The sequence below is a fragment of the Macaca mulatta genome, chromosome 1 (assembly GCF_049350105.2).
Source record: "Macaca mulatta isolate MMU2019108-1 chromosome 1, T2T-MMU8v2.0, whole genome shotgun sequence".
Taxonomy (NCBI): Eukaryota; Metazoa; Chordata; class Mammalia; order Primates; family Cercopithecidae; genus Macaca; species Macaca mulatta.
The window spans coordinates 86,569,857-86,580,000 of record NC_133406.1 but is presented as its reverse complement, the minus strand read 5'-3'; the positions used below and the strand labels follow the sequence as shown (position 1 = coordinate 86,580,000).

The window sequence follows — 10,144 nt, the reverse complement described above, 5'->3', positions numbered from 1 at the left end:
CGGTCATGTTCAGGGTGGTATGGCCATAGACATGGGCAGAGGTGCCTGGGTGCCCCAACAGCCTGGTTCAGCCATGCCCGCAGGCTTCCAGATGGCACCACCAGGCCCGGGCGCCGGGCTTGGATCGGGACCCCTGGGCCTCTAGCCCTCAGCCTTATCCTGCTCCCGAGCTGCTGAGCTTCTACCACTTCTGGCCGGCTCGGATCATGGAGTGCTGGGAGGCATCAAGGCCCAGGGCCCACGAGGCATCAGGGCCCAGGACTCCGTCTGGTCCTCTGACCTGTCATGGAGGTATTCTTTTGGATCACTGGCCGCTTAGGATCTCCTGCGAGGCCCTCTCTTGCTTCAGCCACCCAGAGCCATCTGAGCTGGCCAAGGGCGAACATACGCACCAGCTGCGCCTGGCCCTTTTCTCACAACAGCCCCACCATGGTGGCTTGTCCCGACCAAGACCAGGCCAGTTGGCAAGACGGCATGGGGGATTGGGGGTTGGGAGATGGCCCTGCTTTGCCCGGAGCTGCCACTATGGCTGACAGCCTGATCCCCAGCGAGAGGGGCTGAGAGAAACCCAGACACACCCCACCACCACCAGGAGCAAATCCACAGCACCACACACAGACACACCAGGGTGCTCACGTGCGGATATCCACACACGTGTGCGTGTACACACACAGAAATACACACACACACATACACACCCATGCACACCCACATAAATGGCTTGAAGGAGAGCAAGGAACAGATGGATGGCAAGATTGAAACCGAGGGAGGGAGAGAGACAGCAATTGAGAGAGACTGGGGAGGGGGAGATGGGAAATGGAAAGAGACAGACAAAGAGGCCGAGAAAGAGATAGACAGAGGGACAGAGGGAAGGCGACAGGAGTAGCATAAGGTGCAGGGGCAAACCCAGAAGACAGAGGTGGAGGGAACTAGAGAGCAAGAGAGATAGAGCCTTGGAGAGGGAGTGCCCAACTCCAGTAGGCAGGGCCCTTTTGAGCAGTCCAGGATACGGTGGAGGGGGCTTGGTCTGGGCCAGAACAGGGTGGCCAGGCCATCCATGTGAGACGAGCAACGGACCGCAGAGACGGGTTTGTCTTGGATTAATTGCTTGGTTTACAGGTGAGTTTCGTAGGCTCCTTCCTCTTTTGGAACCCCCATGTGCTCTTGGTGCGGTGTGTTGGACTCCTTGATTTGCAGTGTGCCCGCCCTTTTGGTGGATCCGTGGCACCGGGCATGTGCACGGGGCCTGAGGCCTGGGTCTCTAGTGAGTCCTCGGGACTTTAGCTTACACGAAGTTGGTGGAAATGGGAATCCGGGTGCACAGGGACTGCTTTCCTGGTGGCTGGTGTAGCAGCATCCTTCCCCCAGTTAAAGCAGGCCCTGCATTCTGGAGCTGAGGTCTTCGCTAGGGTGTATGGCACTTGCTGCCCCTGCCCGCCCCTTCACCCCGTTTGGAAGATTGCGGTAGTGCCCGAGGAGTGGATTTAATCACCTAGGGTATTTGAGGAGTGGGAAGGAACTGCGAACGGCAGCGAACCCATGCCTGCGCCTTTGGTGTCTGGTCCCATGCCTTCCCGGGCTGTAGAATGGGTCCTGGCGGGGCGGCGGCAAGGTGGAAACAGTGGGGTGCTGCTGACCAGTGGTGCTTTTGTGGCGGAACCCAGCAGGAAATCCCTGGCTGCAGGGGGGATGTAGGCAGATGAAAAAGGGGGAGCAGAGTCCGGGGAGGTTGGGAAGCATGGCGACAGTATGGGGAAGGGAGGGAGGGGGAAGCCACAAAAGCCTACAGCAGGCCGGGTGCAGTGGATCAAGTCTGTAATGCCAGGAATTTGAGATACCGTGGTGGAAGGATCACGAGTTCAGGAGATCTAGACCAGCCTGGCTAATACGGTAAAACCTTGTCTCTATTAAAACTACAAAACATGAGCCAGGCGTGGTGGCAGGCGCCTGTAGTCCCAGGTGCTTGGGAGGCTGAGGCAGGAGAATAGCGTGAACCCGGTAGGACGAGCTTTTAGTGAGCTGAGATCATGCCACTACACTCCAGCCTGGGTGGCAGAGCGAGACTCCGTCTGGAAGAAAAAGAAATAAAGAAAGAGAGAAAGAGAAGAAAGAAAGAGAGAAAGAGAGAAAGAAAGGAAGAAAGAAAGGAAGAAAGGAAGGAAGGAAGGAAGGAAGGAAGGAAGGAAGGAAGGAAGGAAGGAAGAAAGAAAGAAAGAAAGAAAGAAAGAAAGAAAGAAAGAAAGAAAGAAAGAAAGAAAGAAAGAAAGAAAGAAAGAAAGAGGAAGGAAGGAAGGAAGAGAGAGAGAGAATGAATGAAAGAAAGACACAAAGAAAGAAAAAACAAAAGAAAAGAAAGAAAGAAGAGAAAGAGAGAAAGAAAGAAAAGAAAGAAAGAAGAGAGAGAGAGAAGGGAAGAAAGGAAGGTAGAAAAGAAAGAAAGACAAGAAAGAAACCCAAAAATCTACAGCACCTGGTATTCCCAGACGGTCTCCCATGCAAGTACTAACCAGCCCAGACCGTGCTTAGCTTCCAAGAACAGATGAGATCGAGCACATTCAGGGTGGTATGGCCATAGACACCAGCAGAGGCACCTGGCTGTCCCAAGAGCCTGGTCCGCCCATGCCCACAGGCTTCCAGCTGGCACCACCAGCCCAGGGACACCAGGCTCGTATCAGGACTCCTGAGCCACTCACCCGTGGCCTTCCACCAGCTCCGGAGCTCCCAACCTTCCACCACGTCTGGACCGCTCGTAATATGGAGCACTCTGAGGCGTCAGGGCCCAGGGGCCATGATCCTGGGACACCCTCCAGTACTCCACCCTGTCGCTTAGGTATTCATTTGGATCCGTGGTCGCTCAGGAGCTCCTGCATGGCCCCCTCTTGCCCCACCCAGCCAGAGTCATCAGAGCTGGACAAGGGCGAACAGCCAGTCCAGCCGTGTATGGCCTTTTTCTCACAACGCCCACACAACGGTCACTTGTGAAGACCAAGACCTGTCGGGTGGGCAAGAGGGAGTGGGGGGTTGGGGGTTGGGATATGGCCCTGCTTTGCCCCAGGCTGGCACTAGAGGTGGTAGCCTGATCTCCAGCAAGAAGGGCTGAGAGAAACTCAAACACACCCCACCACCACCAGGAGCAAATCCACAGCCCAACACACAGACACACCTGGGCGTTCGTGCACAGGAACATGCACACGTGCATGCACACAAACAGACACACACACATACACACACAGGCACACACACACATGCATGCACACACAAACAGCTTTAAGGAGATCAAGGAATAGATGGATGGAGAGATTGAAACCGAGGGAGGGAGAGATACAACGATCGAGAGAGACAGGGGAGTTGGAGCGGGAAAGAGACAGACAGACAGGCGGAGAAAGAGAGAGGGACAGACAAAGAGAGAGAGGCAGAGAGACAGAGGGAAGACGACAGAAGTATCGTGAGGTGCAGGGGCAAACTCAGAAGAGAGAGGCGCAGGGAGCTAGAGAGCGAGATCGATAGAGCCTTTCAGAGGGAGCGCCCTGCTCCGATAGGCAGTGTCCTTTTGAGCAGGACGGGATAGTTTGGAGGGGGCTTGGACTGGGCCAGAACAGCGTGGCCAGGCTGTCCATGCAAGAGGAGCAAGGGAGCGCTGAGACGGGTTTTGTCCTGTATTGACTGCTTGCTTTGGAGGTGGGTTGCATAGGCTCCTTCCTTTTTTGGCACCTCATAATGCTCTTCATGCCATGTGGTGGTCACCTTGATTTGCAGAGTGCACCTGCCCGACTGGCACGAGTCGTGGAACTGGGCGTTCCCACAGGGCCTGAGGCCTGGGTGTCTGTCATGTCCTCGGGACTGGAGTTTACACGAAGTTGGTGACAGTGGGAATCCGGGTTCACAAGGACTGTTTTCCTGGTGGCTGAGGAAGCAAAGTCCTTCCCCCAGAGAAAGCAGCTCTGCAATCTGGAGCAGACATCTTGGCTAGCGTGTGTCGCACATTCTGCCCCTGCCTGCCCCTTCCCTCAGATTGGAAGGCAGTGAACGATGAGTGGATTGAATCTCCTGGGCGTTCCAGGAGTGGGAAGACACTGCGAAAGACAGGGATCCTGTGCATGCACCTTTGGGGTCCGGCTCCCTACCCTCTATGGCTGGAGCCGGGCTCCTGGTGGGTTGGTGGTGAGGCGGAAGCGGTGGGATGCTGCTCCCCAGTGGTACTTTGGTGGCAGACCCCCAGGAGGGGGTTCCAGGCTGCAGCAGGGGTGTAGGCAGGTGATAAAGCAGATGCAGAGTCAGGGGAGGTTGGGAAGCATGGCGACAGTAGGGGGAAAGGAGGGAGCGGGGAAGCCACAAAGGTGTACAGTATGCGGTGGTGGATCACGCCTGTAATCCCAGCACTTTGGGAGGCTGAGGCAGGTGGATCTCGTGGTGAGGAGATCCAGACCAGCCTGGATAACACGGTGAAACCCCATCTCTACTAAAACTACAAAACATGAGCTGGGCGTGTTGGCGGTTGCCTTTAGTCCCAGGTGCTCGGGAGGCTGAGACAGGAGAATGGCATGAACCCGGGAGGCCGAGCTTGCTATGAGCTGAGATCACGCCATTGCACTCCAGCGTGTGTGACAGAGTGAGATTCCATCTGGAAGAAAAAGAAAAGAAAAGAAAAGAAAAGAAAAGAAAAGAAAAGAAAAGAAAAGAAAAGAAAAGAAAGAAAGAAAGAAAGAAAGAAAGAAAGAAAGAAAGAAAGAAAGAAAGAAAGAAAGAAAGAAAGAGACAGACAGACAGAGAGAGAGAAAGAAAGAGAGAGAGAGAGAAAGAGAGAAAGAGGGGGGGAGAAAGGGAGAAAGGGAGAAAGAGAGAAAGAGAGAGAGAAAGAAAGAAAGAAAGAGAGAGAGAGAGAGAGGAAGGAAAGAGAAACAGAAAGAAAGAAAGAAAGAAAAAAGAGAGAAAGAAAGGAAAGAAAGAAGGAAAGAAAGAAAGAGAGAGAGAGAAAGAAAGAAAGAAAAGAAAGAAAGAAGAAAAGAAAGGAAGGAAGAAAAGAAAGAAAACAATAATGACTACAGCACCTGGTATTCCCAGGTGGTATCCCATCCAAATACTAACCAAGTCCTACCCTGCTTAGTTTCTGAGATCAGACGAGATTGGGCGTGTTCAAGCTGGTATGGCCATAGACGCTGGCAGAGGTGCCTGGCTGCCAGAAGAGCCTGGCCCAGCCATGCCCACAGGATTCCAGCCAGCATCGCCTGCCCGGGGTCACCTGGCTCATGACGGGACCCCCAAGCCGCTCGCCTATTGCCTTACGCAGCTCCCAAGCTGCCGAACTTCCTCTACATAGGGCCCGCTGGGAACAGGAAGTGCTCCAAGGCGTCAGGACCCAGGGCCCACCATCCTGGGAATCCGTCTGGTCCTCCACCCTTTTGAGGAAGTAGTCTTTTGGATTTCTGGCAGCTCAGGAACTCCTGCAGGGCCCCCTCTTGCCCCACCCAGCCAGAGCCATCAGAGCTGGCCAAGGGCGAAGAGGCAGCCCAGCAGTATGTGGCCTTTTTTCTCACAACGCCAACACCTGGGCCTGGGCCTGTGCCTTTGGGGTCCGGCCCCCTGCCCTCCCAAGCTGGATCCAGGCTCCTGGTGGGGTGGTGGCTAGATGGAAGCGGTGAAATGCTGCTGCCCGGTGGCGCTTTGGTGGCGCATCCATACAAGGAGCTCCCTGACTGCGCTGGGGGTGTAGGGGCATGATAAAAGTGGAGCAGAGTCAGGGGAGGTCGAGAAGCATGAAGACAGCAGGGGGAAGGGAGGGAGAGGGGAATCCACAAAAGCCTACAGCAGGCTGGGCGCGGTGGATCATGCCTGCAATCCAGCACTTTGTGTGGCTGAGGCATGTGGATCACCTAGTCAGGAGATCCAGACCACCCTTGCTAACATGCTGAAACAACATCTCTACTAAAACTACAAAATATGAGCTGGGCGTGGTGGCCATGCCTGTAATCCCACCTGCTCAAGATGCTTAGGCAGGAGAATGGTGTGAACCCAGGAGAAGGAGCTTTTAGTGAGCCAAGATTGCACCACTGCACTTTAGCCTGGGTGACAGAGCAAGACTCCATCTGGAAGAAAAAGGAAGACACAAAGAAACACAGAAAGAAAGGAAGAAAAAAGAAAGAAAGGAAGAAAGAAAGAAAGAAAGAGAGAGAGAAAAGAAAGTGAGGTGGAAAGAAAGAAGAAAGAAAGAAAGAGAGAAAGAAGGAAAAGAAGTAAAGAAAGAACGATAGAAAGAAAGAAAACAAAGAAAGAAGAAAAGAAGGAAAGAAAGAAAAGAAAGAAGGAAAGAAAGAAAGAGAGAAAGAAAGAAAAGAAAGAAGGAAAGAAAGAGAGAAAGAAAAGAAAGAAAGAAGGACAGAAACAGAAAGAAAGAAAGAATGAAAGAAAACAAAAGAAGAAAGGGAAAAAGGAAAGAAAAAAGAAAGAAAGAAGGAAAGAAAGAGAGAGAAATAGTGAAAGAAAAGAAAGAAAGAAGGAAAGAAAGAAGAGAAAGAGAGAAAGAAAACAAGGAAAGAAAGAGAGAGAGAAAGGAAGAAAGAAAAAAAGAAAGAAGGAAAGAAAGAAAGGAAAGAAAGTAACAAGGAAAGAAAGAAAGCAAAAAAGAAGAGAGAGGAAGAGAAGGGAGGAAAGGAAGGTGGAAAAGAAAGACAAGGAAGAAAGCAAAAAAGCCTACAGCACCCGGTATTCACAGGTGGTCTCCCATCCAAGAATTAACCAGGCCAGCTTCTGAGATCAGACAAGATCGGGTACGTTCAGGGTGGTATGGCCGTACACGCTGGCAGAGGCGCCTTGCTGCCCCAAGAGCCCAGCCCAGCTATGTCCGCTGGCTTCCACCTGGCACCGCCAGCCCAGGACCGCTGGGCTCAAATGAGGATCTCTGAGCCACTCGCTTGAGGCCTTTCCCCGGCTCCCGAGATTCCAAGGTTCCACCATGTCGGGCCTGCTCATAACATGGAGCACTCTGAGGCGTCAGGGCCCAGGGCCCACAATCCTGGGACATAGCCTGATCCTCTGCCCTGTCGCAGAGGTATACTTATGGATCTGTGGCAGCTCAAGAGCTCCTGCGAGGCCCCCTCTTGTCCCACCCAGCCAGAGCCGTCAGGGCTGGCCAAGGGTGAAGAGGCGGCCTAGCGGCATGTGGCATTTTTCTCACAATGCCAACACCAGTGACTGCATCTTTAGGGTCCAGCCCCCTGCCCTGCCAGTCTGGAGCCAGGCACCTGGCGGGGCGATGGCTAGGCATTAGTCATGGAATGCTGCTGCCCAGTGGTGCTTTGGTGGCACACCCCCAGAAGGAGATCCTCAGATGCGGTGGGGGTGTAGGGGCATGATGATGGTGGAGGAAAGTCAGGGGAGGTTGGGAATCATGGCAACAGTAGGGGGAAGGGAGAGAGGACGGAAGTCACAAAAGCCTGCACCAGATCGGGCGCAGTGGATCACGTCTGTAATCCCAGGACTTTGGGATTCTTTTGGATCCCTGTCCATTCAGAAACTCCTGAGAGGTCCCTTCTTGCCACACCCACCCAGAGCATCCCAGGGCTCATGATTCTGGGACCCCATCCGGTACTCCACCCTGTCTTTTGGTACCTGGCCGCTCAGGAGCGCTGTGATGGGTTTTCTCTTGGATTTATTGCTTGCTTTGGAGGTGGGTTTCGTAGGCTCATTCCTTTGTTGGCACCTCCCTGTGCTCTTGGAGTGGTGCGGTGGGCCCGTTGATTTGCAGAGTGCGCCAACCCGTTTGGTGGGAGCTGTGGCACCAGGTGTGCCCACGGGGTCTGAGGCCTGGGTCTCCGTCATGTCCTCAGGACTGGAGTTTACACGAAGTAGGTGAAAATGTGAATCTGGGTGCAAAGGGACTGTGTTCCTGGTGGCTGGCAAAGCAATGTCCTTCCAACGGATAAAGCAGCCCCTGCTTTCTGGAGCAGAAGTTTTGGCTGGTGTGTGTGGCACCCGCTGACCCTGCCTGTCCCTTCCCCTGGTTTGGAAGGTTGTGATGGTGCCCAATGTGTGGATGGAATCGCATGGGCGTTCCGGGAGTGGGAAGGCACTGCGAGCAGCAGGGAACCAGCGCCTGCACATTTGGGTCCTGTCCCCTGCTCTCCGGGCTGGAGCTGGGCTCCTGGAAAGGCAGCAGCGAGGTAGAAGTGGTGAGATGCTGCTGCCCGGTTGTGCTTTGGTGGTGGACACCCAGGAGGAGGTACTTGTCTGTGGCAGGGGTGCAGGCGGGTGATATAGAGGAAGCAGAGTCAGGGGAGGTTGGGAAGCATGGCAACAGTAGGGGCAACTGAGGGAGGGATCAAGCCACAAAAGCCTACAACAGGCCAGGCATAGTGGATCACGCCTGTAATCCCAACACTGTGTGTGGCCGAGGCAGGTGGATCGTTGTCAGGACATCCAGACCAGCCTGGCTAACACGGTGAAATTCCGTCTCTACTGAAAGTACAAAACATGAGCCGTGTGTGGTGGCGGGCACCTGTAGTCCCAGCTGCTCCTGAAGCTGAAGCAGGAGAATGGCATGATCCCAGGAGGTGGAGCTTACAGTGAGCCGAGATCGCACCACTGCATGACAGCCTGGGTGACAGACTGAGACTACATTTGGAAGAAAAAGAGGAAAGAAAGAAAGAAAGAAAGAAAGAAAGAAAGAAAGAAAGAAAGAAAGAAAGAAAGAAAGAAAGAAAGAAAGAAAGAAAGAAAGAAAGAAAGAAAGAAGGAAAGAAGGAAAGAAGGAAAGAAGGAAAGAAGGAAAGAAGGAAGGAAGGAAGGAAGGAAGGAAGGAAGGAAGGAAGGAAGGAAGGAAGGAAGGAAGGAAGGAAGGAAGGAAGGAAGGAAGGAAGGGAAAGAAAGAAAGAAGAAAGAGAGAATGAAAGAAAGAGATAGAGAGAGAGAAAGAAAGAAAGAAAGAAAGAAAGAAAGAAAGAAGGAAGGAAGGAAGGAAGGAACGAAGGAAGGAAGGAAGGAAGGAAGGAAGGAAAGAAAGAAAGAAAGAAGAAAGAGAGAATAAAAGAAAGAGATAGAGAGAGAAAGAAAGAAAGAAAGAAAGAAAGAAAGGAAGGAAGGAAAGGAAGAAAGGAAGAAAAAGAAAAAAGAGAAAGAAAGGGAAGAAAGAAAGAAAGAAGAAAGAAATAGAAAAAGAAAGAAAAGAGAGAGGAAAGAAAGAAAGAAGAAAAGAAAGAAAACAAAGAAAGAGAAGAAAGGAAAAAGAAAGAAAGTAAGAAGGAGAGAGAAAGAAACAAAAGAATGAAAGAAGGGAAGAAAGAAGAAAGAACAAAAGAGAGAAACAAAAGATAGAAAGAAAGAAAGAGGTACAAAGAAAAAAGAAAGAATGAAGGGAAGAAAGAAGAAAGAAAGAAAGAAAGAAAGAAAGAAAGAAAGAAAGAAAGAAAGAAAGAAAGAGAAAGAAAGAAAAGAAAGAAAGAAGGAAATAAAGAAAGGAAGGAAGAGAAAGAAAGAAAAGAAAGAAGGAAAGAAAGGAAAGAAAGAAAGAAAGAAAGAAAGAAAGAAAGAAAGAAAGAAAGAAAGAAAGAAAGGAAGGAAGGAAGGAAGAAAGAAGAGAGAGAGAAGGAAAGAAGGAAGGGAGAAAAGAAAGAAAGACAAGAAAGAAAGCAAAAAAGCCTACAACACCGGGTATTCCCAGGTAGTCTCCCATCCAAGTACTAACCAGGCCTGACCATGCTTAGCTTCTGAGATCAGACTAGATCGGGTGCCTTCTGGGTGGTATGGCTGTAGATGCCAGCAGAGGCACATGGCTGCCCCAAGAGCCCGGCCCAGCCATGTGCACCAGATTCCAGCCAGCACTGCCAGTCCGGCCCAGCCATGCCCTCCAACTTCTAGCCGGCACCCAGGATTTTGGGACCCTGTCCAGTCCTCCACCCTGTTGCTTAGGTATTCTTTTGGATCTGTGGTTGCTCAGGAGCTCCTGCGTGGCCCCCTCTTGCCCCTCCTAGCCAGGGTCATCAGGGCTGGCCAAGGGCAAACAGCTGGCCCAGTGGCACGTGGACTGTGTCTCACAACTCCGCCACCACGGTCCCTCTTCCCCAACAAGACCTGGCCGGTGGGCAAGATGGTGTGGGGGTTTGGGGGTTGAGGTATGGCCCTGCTTGGCACTGGGCTGGCACTAGAGCCAGCA

At 52.2% G+C, this 10,144-nt stretch overlaps 4 pseudogenes; all 4 read right to left on the bottom strand.

Moving 5' to 3' along the window:
* The window catches only part of LOC114675010 (5S ribosomal RNA), a 119-nt pseudogene extending 88 nt beyond the window's left edge, over positions 1-31 (bottom strand).
* Positions 32-2,458: 2,427 nt separating this feature from the next.
* LOC114674909 (5S ribosomal RNA) lies at positions 2,459-2,577 on the bottom strand (annotated as a pseudogene).
* Positions 2,578-5,036: 2,459 nt separating this feature from the next.
* Positions 5,037-5,155, bottom strand: LOC114675062 (5S ribosomal RNA; annotated as a pseudogene).
* Positions 5,156-9,627: 4,472 nt separating this feature from the next.
* LOC114674961 (5S ribosomal RNA) lies at positions 9,628-9,746 on the bottom strand (annotated as a pseudogene).
* Positions 9,747-10,144: the final 398 nt, after the last annotated feature.